Below are 10,216 nucleotides of genomic sequence, written 5' to 3'. Positions count from 1 at the left end.
TATATAGGGAATATTAAGCAAAGCTCTGCCTAGGTGGCACCTTTGTGGCACATACAGTAAACAAACCACATTGACACATTGCCTACCGCGAAAAAAGAAAATCGAAATTTCGTTATCTAATCTCTCTATCACTCTTGCATATTCGAGCGATAAAGAGGCAGATAACTAAATTTCGATTTTCGCGTTTACCGGTCGGCAAACACCGTGTTAACAAACCGCCTTGATGCATCAATGTCATATTTTATTGTCTGTGAAAACTTGTCAAAAAACAGTTTAAGGCACAGTATGTATAAGTTAGTCTATGAATTTACTGAGTCGGTAGTGCTGCACTCTGGCGGCAGAACATTGCAGTAATATCCCCTAGTAAGTGAAAGCGAGAAAAAGATATTTTGATTTTGACCACACCAAGGTCGCGGTGCGGTAGTCTGTTACGGGTTAAAGCTGCAACGATTTTGATAGCACACGCAGTGCACGTGCTATTTATACATCGTAATTTCATTTAAAATATCACTGGCACTGCGTGTGCTATTAAAATCGTTGTAGACTTACAGCTTGGAAAAAAAGAGTAGAAATAAAAAGGTGGCAGCACTGTAGTGTTGTCCCGTTTCTTATATAAATTGGTTTGAAAGGGACGAAACGACGTAGTGTTTTTTATACTCTTTTTCGCCAAGCTGTATCTTGGTCTAACTTTGGTCTAACTCTAATAATGTGTTACCGCCTTTTACGAATTAATAAGTACAGGACATGTACAGGATTATCGCCCCCTTCAATCGATCAAATGCTTAGAAGATATAGTTAGTCAAGCAGATCTTGTCAGTAGAAAAAGGCGACAAACTTGAAAAATGTAGGCGCGAAGGGATATCGTCTCATAGAAAATTTGAATTTCGCGCCTTTTTCTACTGACGTGATTTGCTTGACCATCTATATTATAGTTGGTCAAGCAGATCTTGTCAGTAGAAAAAGGCGGCAAATTTGAAAAATGTAGGCGCGAAGGGATATCGTCTCATAGAAAATTTGAATTTCGCGCCTTTTTCTACTGACAAGATTTGCTTGACCATCTATATCTTTATATCTTCTAAGATCAAATGCCACAAAATAAGTACAAATTGTATCAAAAATCGCATGTGATTTGTTGCGAGATGAGTGGAGCCCTTAAAGTCTATGGTACCCAAAGAGTAAAGTAAGTAATATAGGTAAAGAGAGCCCTCTTGAAGCATTTTATGGAAACTCATTTGAAAGCGCCATCTCTGATTCTCCCCCGAAACTAAGTATGTATGTGTGCGTGTACAACTACATATGCATCCATATGTGTACTTTCGTCCCACATAATATTAGGTCTACTTGGTCGGTTTACAAGTCCATTTTTTGATTGGTTTCTTGTAACAAATAACTGTAATTGTTTACAAGAAGTCAAACAAAAAATGTACTTGTAAACCGCCCAAGTAGACCTAACATTGTATCCCTATGGGTCGAAGCGTATCCGCAAGGGCCCCCGAAAACAATAAGATAAGATAATAAGATAAGATAAGACGTAACATTATGTGGAAAACGTTAATGTTATCAATAATGGAATAGAAAAAAAACAGAATATTGAAGTAAATATGTTTATTACTTTCATTTTGTTGATAGCGTAAGTAATACAATAAGTGTAGGGAAAATAGTAACAGAGACAATAGAATAAGTGTACTCGTAAAGAAGCAAACTTGTTGTTTACCTCTCGTGCTTATATCGAGGTCAAAACATGCGAAATATTCCAAAATTACTAGTGTATAGAGAGATTTAAAAAGTGGAATCTTGAGCGTTGCAGAGTCACGAGAAGCGAGCAAACTTTGCTGCCTAGAGTAATACATGTTTTACACCACATTATCGCTAGGAAAGTACAATTTTTGGTAAATAATAGAAAAGAAAGCGTGTGGTGAAAAAGCATTCACACACAAGAAAATACATGTTAATAAGAAAATTTACTACGAATACCTAATAGAGCCTAAAAATATGCGTTATACCAGTGCCAACTCAATTTATTTATTTATTTTTGTAATGTTTATGTTTGTTGTAATATGATTGTGCTGCACGTTTAGTTTCGTCTTCGTCATCATTATAATTTATTTTACCACATAATATGCGATTAACTGATCTGCACCAACTGTACAGTTGTATTTATTGTAGTGTTTGTGAAATACTGGGTCAGTTTATCTTTATGTATAAAACATTTAAAAGGATAATCAGTTCGCATTTTTGGAATGGAGCGAGTTATAATTGTTTAATAAAAGCGCTTTAAAGGCGGCTTCAAACGCCGTAGTATTAGGTGCGTTGTTTCTTGCCCCATAGCTGCGAATGTTCCCGAAAAAGATTTCTAAGGGATCCTGATTTAAGTGTCGGGTTAATAAAATGTCAAAACCGAACTTTTCCGACAAAACTGACCATATTCTTTCTACACCTTCTATAGTTTTAATAAAATTAATAACAGATGGGACGGTCTGTTCGAATTTTCGCATTTTATTCCCACTCATTTCTTGTTTTTTTTATAAATGTTACTGTCTTTAAAATTGTTTTACAGCCTTGCCATAGTTTATGATGTGGCGAATTCCGCTTCACGCATCCTATGTATTTTTTTCCGTTAGGAATGCTTATGGTATTTCCATTCAAGCTGTCGAATAGGTCGTCGAGCATCAAAGTAATGTCAATTAACTGACGACAATCCTGAGGCAGATCGCCACTGGCCGATAGGTGTTCAGCGGCTACATGCAGCTACGCTATGGCTTAATAATTGGGTCGCTAATATGACTCGCATTTTTTTATTTTTTTTGTCGATTAACATGCTCTTCGGTCAACTTGTCCACTAGCCGTAGTTTTCTATATGTTCGGTCGGAGGCATATAACATTTCATAATATTGCCACATCACTATTTTCTCTTGCCCGTTTGTGACGTAGCGCATGTCCTTGGAAAGTAAATTATTCCTGAGTCCCTTCATTAAATGGGGAGTGTCATAAATATGGATAATGTATTTGCCATTTATTTTAAAATGTTCATATGGTGACTCCTTCTGTACCTAGCTGTTTATTTTCTTTTTTTGTGTCATTTACTAGTTCCCTGATGGCTCCAACATTTACTTGGCTCTGATCACAAACAGTGTTCACGATTATGAGACCGGATTTTTGTGCGTGTTTGATAACATCCACAATATTTTAGGATAGGTTTTGCTTCGCAACAGTTTCCTTATTTTTTTTGAAAATTATAGGGTTTATCCCCGGTCTAAGTTTTATCTGGCCCAGATAAGCGCTTCATAGCTTTTGTAGATGGCAACGTAAAATATTTATGAAGTAATGCATAGCATTTCGGACTCTTTTTGTATACGGTTAATGATAGCACCTTTTCTTCAACAGTGAAGCGTCGTCCTTTTGGTGTTTTTTTCGCTTGCTGCTGCATCTGCATAAATAGTCGCGCTGGTTTTGTCATGTTATTTACAATATCCTGGAATGCAGGATTGGTTGTGAGGTCTTCGGCATTTGCCAGCCTCGCTGCAAATGACTTAGATTTTTTCTGTAACCTTAATATCTACGTACGTAGCCGCTTGATTTTTGTACGCAGTGAGATTGATTCTTCTAAGCTGGTGCTAGATGATTTTGTTTTCAGCCCATCTGAAAAACAAAACTGAATGTGTGAATTTGGAAGCATGGTTAAAATAACAAACCGCACTGTTACAATAGAGACTATTACTGCCATGTTCTGCCGCCAAAGAGCAGCATTAATTTGTTTAGTAAACCATAGAGCAGTGGTTCCTAACCTTTTCAGTTCGGGCACCCCTATGACTAACTAGGGAACCTGATATTAGGTCAGCTTATTACCCCCGCAAAATAACAGGTTTACCCCCACGGGGGTAAATACCCCCAGGTTAGGAACCACTGCCATAGAGTAACTTATACATACTTAAACAGTTTTTTGACAAGTTTTCACTCTGACATTGATGCACCAAGGTGGTTTGCTTACAGGTGGCCTACCGCGAAACGTGAAAATCGGGATTTCTTTATCTGCCTCTCCATCGATCGAATTAGCAAGAGTGATAGAGAGGCAAAAACCGAACTTTCGATTGTCGTGTTTCGCGGTAGGCCATGTGATTGACGTAGTTTGTTTACTGTATGTGCTAGTGGTGCCACCTACGCAGAGCTTTGCCTAATATTCCCTATTGTACTATTTATATGTTTATTGTATGTTTATTGTGTTTATTAAAAATCAGTTTAAGATTGAAGAGGTAATGAGGGTATGGTCTTGGGTCGTCCCATTCGTTTTTCATCAAGTTATTAAATTAGTCCTATTCTGCTTTCGTCACCCAATCTACATTCGTCACAATCGTCGGTGGCTTTCAATGTAGAATGAGTGACCAAAGCAGAATAGCGCTAATTTAAGAACTTGACGAAAAACGAATGGGACGACCCAAGACGATACCCTCCTTACCTCTTCTATCTTAAACTGATTTTTATGAAATTTGGTACCAATAAAGATAGTTTTCTGAGCAGGTTTTCTGAGCAGGCATACTATTTTTTATTTCCCCAATATCGCAATAAGTATCTGGGGGCACGGTAGTGCCCCCGCCGAGTCGAGCAAAACAAAGACGCACGGCCGTACCATCCTTTTCCCGAAGCGATTTTGTGCTGGCTAAAGCTAGAACTCTGAATTTTCAGTGACATATAGGACTTAACATGCTTTACATATATTCTCAAAAACATTCAATTTGAACTTGTAGTTTAAGAATTATTGTACGTCAAAGTTCTACTAATATCTACTATTGTCCCTCTTTTTTTGTATATTACTTTGGATATTTTTTGTGTGCATTACACGCTTCCAATACATTTTTCTAGGCATCATGACGAATGAGATATCACACGTATTTTTAGGAGTAGTATCTCTATTTTTCACTGTTTTCAAGATCTCGAACAGACTAAAAAGGTGAACAAAAAGTAAGCTACTCATTTATCATGATAATGTTATGTATAAATGTAAATATACCTTGACCGCCCAAAGCACCGGAGCCCATTTAGATTTGCTTATCACGCTGTAATTATGCTCCATGATTACACCGGCGCGAGCTTGAGCAGCACTCGTATCTTGAGTTTAGCTGAAAAAGTATTAAGATTGTTTTCATCTATCCATTATCTATACCTACTAAATAAGTTTTTGGCAAAAATCTCTTTTTTGGTACAAGCTTTTATCGCTGACTGTACTTTTCTTACGACAGACAACTAATACTCATCGAGACAATTCTAAAAACCCCTAACACAATTAGGTTACGTTGTTTCATCACAGAGTTCCTATGGCCACCTCCTGTCTCCATCATCAGATCAGCTCGATGGTACCATATATATTGCATTGTCATCCGATTTATACATGCATGCAAAATTTCAGCTCAATCGGAAACCGGGAAGTGGATCAAATTTAACTTGCAAGATTTTATTACACACAGACAGACAGACAGACAGACAGACAACGGTCAGGTGAAACTAAATAAAAGCTTGTAATAGTTATTCTGTGGTACGGTGTTGAGTAAGGTACGGCTAAACCGGAAATAACTGAATCGAATTTGATGAAATCTGCTCGTACTCTGAGGCTATGGCTGTGGATAATGTCTCTGCCCGCATAGAGCTGGGTGCGCCTCATGCTGCCCTCCAGTCGCTATTATGTGTTCCCTTGTTTGGGATGAGGTTGTCTGTCACTCATGAAACCATGACATTAAGTAAAATTTCTATGAGAATGAAATAGAAGGCAACTGCTAGAATACTCTCCTTCACATTCCATATTTTAATTGCTTAATTTTACAAAAAAAACATGTACCTTTACAAGCAATTAAACAAATTTTAGGTAAGTACGTATTATCATAGACAAATATAGTAAGACAAGAGTGCTCACTCCATACATCAGTTTTGGTACCAAAAATATTAGTATTTTCATAGTCGACATCTAGCATCGAGAAGCGGAATTATCAGTACTGCTACTTGACGATAGATGTAGCGGCGACCGTAAAGTCTAATGCTCAACAATTTTCAGCTAATATTATAAACTGATTAACCGGAACTCTATTTTCAACCCCTTAGTTGTAAATTAGTTGTAAATTGTTGTTCAATAAAAATTTCGTTGGTCGGCACTTGAGAGACATTTAGTATCGAGTAGCGGTACTGATAATTCCGCTACTCGATGCTAGATGCCGACTATGAAAATACTAATATTTTTGGTACCGAAACTGATGTATGGAGTGAGCACTCTTGTCTTACTATATTTCTCTATGGTATTATTTAAGCAAAAACCTACCTGCGGAATTGCTTTCTGTTGGTGTACTGACACTCTGAAACTGCAGAAAGAAGGCGGCTTGAGGCATTTCAAAAACATCTGAAAAAATCAATTTTTTATATAAATAACGTTAGAAAAAGAGAAACTGTGGCGATTAACAAAAAGACGGTGGTAGCCTGTTCGGTAAGGGAAATTATCGCTTACAAACAACAAATACAAACAAACAAACTTTCAACCCCTTTTTTCATCACCTTAGGGGATGAATTTCCCAAAATGCCGAAACTATTTTCTTGTATTTTAATAATATATCTTTTTACGAAGTTTGAAATTGCTAGCATAAAATAAAACTTGAACCCCATACAAACTTTCATCCCTTTTTAACCCCCTTAGGGGTTGAATTTCCAAAATCGCTTCTTATCTCTTGTACAGTTTATAAATCTAACCTGGTGTGCAAATTTCAAAAGTGGCTGTGACATACGGACGGACGGACGGACAGACGGACAGACGGACAGACGGACAGACGGACAGGCGGACAGACGGACAGACGGACAGACGGACAGACAGACAGACAGGACGAACCTATAAGGGTTCCGTTTTTTGCCATTTGGATACGGAACCCTAAAAATATAATATAAAATATATAGATTACCCGTATTGGTTGGTAATGCAGCCTGCTGTGGTGCTTCATTAGAAACTTGTTGTAAGTTTGAGGTAGAGGCTTGTTCATTAATGTTTGGCTGAGTAGCATGCGAAATTTCCAAGTTGTCAACATGCCTTTGTTCTGTAAACAGGTACAGAGGTTGGCTGGTGCGTTAATGGACGGAATAGTTCATATGACAGAATTAGCTACGTTGACCTTATTTCTGTCAGCAGTACATTGCAAGTAATGGCTTCTTTTCTCTAAATATCCCTATAAAAATTATGCATACTATTAGTACTATGCCTTATGGGACGGTCGAAGAGATAGTTCAGATCCGGAAACCGCTATAGAAGACGGATAGGCCTGAGGCCGACAATCCCTTTTCACGCCGAGGTATGTATACTTAGTGCTTTTCTCAAACATGCAATGAAATAAATAAAATAAAAAATCCACGAAACCCAAGTTTTATTTATAGAAAAAACTAAAAGTAAACTACACCTAAAATACTACTATCTTTATCACGGGTATGTTTTACACGAGTCGTGTATTTTTACTACCCGTATATTTTCATGTATCTTTGATTTGTTCGCCTTGTATCCGTCTGACTGTCGTTTTTGTCACATAAGTTTACATAGTTTTTCATGTTCATATCATGTTTCACATACATAGTTGCTTTATGCATGGAGTAAATAAGTATAATTTCCAGTGTTGACGATTTTGTAGTTACTTTCATTTCTTTAAAATATGCCACAAAACTTTCTAAGAAACTGTAAGCCACTTTCCTTAGTTTCTCAAATAATAAAATTGCCATAAGCAACCATATACATACTTCGTCTTTGACTTGGCGGCAGAGGTAGCAAGTTATTTAAAATCAATTCTGCTTACGCTCCCAATTCCAACTCCTACGATTACAATTAATATTAATTTCATTATTTCGTCGGAACTCATATTAAAGTAAAAAAATCAACAACGCACCATAAATCCAATAAAACAGAAATACAGAATGAATGAAAACTTTCCAACTTTGCCTCCATAACAATAAAAAAAAATAACTACGCGTGTTTGAGTAGACCTTCTTACCGCTAACGTTTAGATGAAATATTTTATATGTTTTTATTTGTGTAGTTAAATTTATAATTTAAAATTATAGAATTTGGTTAGTAATGTATTATTTATTATGTTCATGTTGATTTTACACAAATAAAACTGCAAATTATAGCAAACATTGTTTTTTTTATAGGCGTAGTGGCAGAGTGTCACTGTGTCATTACGAACCATAGTGGTAACAGACTATCGCACCACACCAAGGTCATTGTGCGACGCACCGATAAGTAAGAGCGAGAAAGAGATATCGCTTTCTGTGTGTTACGGCCAATAAAGCAAATACTGCCTCTAGTATTTTTTTTATGGATGAATGCCACGATGCTGAGCGGCTACCGCGAAAACCGAAATTGTCAAATTGCGGGGAACTTTCTCTTTTACTCCAATGAAGGCGTAATTAGAGTGACAGAGAAAAATCTCCGCAATTTGCGAACTTCAATTTTTGCGGTTATAGCCCTGTATCACAAATATTTGTGAAATGGAAATTAAAAAAAGCGGCCAAGTGCGAGTAGGACTCGCCCATGAAGGGTTCCGTAACAGCAAGTAACATAATAAAATTGCGGTTTACAATTTATCACGTAGTAATAAAAAACTACTTACTAGATCTCGTTCAAACCACATACATTTTACCACTTTGGAAGTGTCTCTCGCGCTAACTATTTAGTTTAGAACAAAATGATATTAGAAACCTCAATATCATTTTTGAAGACCTATCCATAGATACCCCACACGTATGGGTTTGTGAGAAAACAATTTTTGAGTTTCAGTTCTAAGTATGGGGAACCCCCAAAACTTAAATAATAATAATAATTATTGTTTTTTTTTTTTCTATTTGTGTGTGAAAATCTTAATGCAGTTCACAGAATACATCTACTTACCAAGTTTCAACAGTATAGTTCTTATAGTTTCGGAAAAAAGTGACTGTGACATACGGACGGACAGACAGACAGACAGACATGACGAATCCATAATGGTTCCGTTTTTTGCCATTTGGCTACGGAACCCTAAAAAGAGGATTTTGCCGGCCTTATCCTAGCTGCACCTGAAGGCCTACCGCGAACCACGTTCGATGAGTTGCCTCTCTGTCGCATTTGTGAATTCGTACGTAAGTGTGACAGGGAGGCAACACGTCAAACGTGGTTCGCGGTAGGCCTCCTGAAACGTTATACTTCGCAGCCTCGCTTAGGGAACATAACATCAATATGTGACGTCCCACGGGTAAAGGTACCTTATGGCGGTTGGCGCTTACGCTATTATTAACGCCGCTCCAATATTATTGCGGCGCTATGCGACGTAAGCGCCAGCCGCCATAAGGTACCTTTTGCCGTGGAACGTCACATATTTCATTGCATGTTTGAGAAAAGAACTATTACGTGTGTACAAGGTATTTTTTGGCAATTTTCTTAAATAACTTCTATTATAAAATAAATACATTTAATATATGTACTTAAAATGCGCTCTTTCATTTGGTGTATATAAATATAGTTTGAAAACTTTATTTTTTAACTTTCTCATTTACCGCCCAACTGTGGCCCCCCAATGCCCCCATGTTTAAAATTCATTTCTTTACGTTACACGTCCGTCCGTCTTTGGGTCACTAATTTACATATGTGTACCAAATTTCAACTTAATTGGTCCAGTAGTTTCCGAGAAAATAGTCTGTGACAGACGGACAGACAGACAGACGCACGAGTGATCCTATAAGTGTTTCGTTTTTTCCTTTTGAGGTACGGAACCCTAAAAACATCGTTATAAAGAGTTAGACTGATTTTTCCTACATACGTATAACTAATTCTGAAAGATAATCTTATAGATTCATACCAGGTAAATGCAGTGAAGTGAGTGAAGGCATTGCTAATCTATTTAACGGGTGGTTACGGTTTTTGTCTGCATTCTTGAAATGTTTATCACAAATGATCCTCTTCTTATGGTACTCATAATCCGAAGACTATTCCAACTTGCCACCAACAAGTGTGACCCAAGATTTGAATTGTTCTGGATACTTGTCAGGATTTGGAAAGCGATGGGTTATTGTTCCTGAAAAAATAAATTCACTCTCCTTGTATTATGTTTGCCTGATACATGTAAGATAATGTTAAAATAAGTAGGTATGACACATATTTTTATACCATGTCTGGAGTATCTAGATATGGGATTTTAAACTATACATATGCATAGATATGAGAAGATTCTTA

The sequence above is a fragment of the Cydia splendana genome, chromosome 3 (genome assembly GCF_910591565.1).
Source record: "Cydia splendana chromosome 3, ilCydSple1.2, whole genome shotgun sequence".
Lineage (NCBI taxonomy): Eukaryota > Metazoa > Arthropoda > Insecta > Lepidoptera > Tortricidae > Cydia > Cydia splendana.
This window is presented reverse-complemented; position numbering follows the sequence as displayed.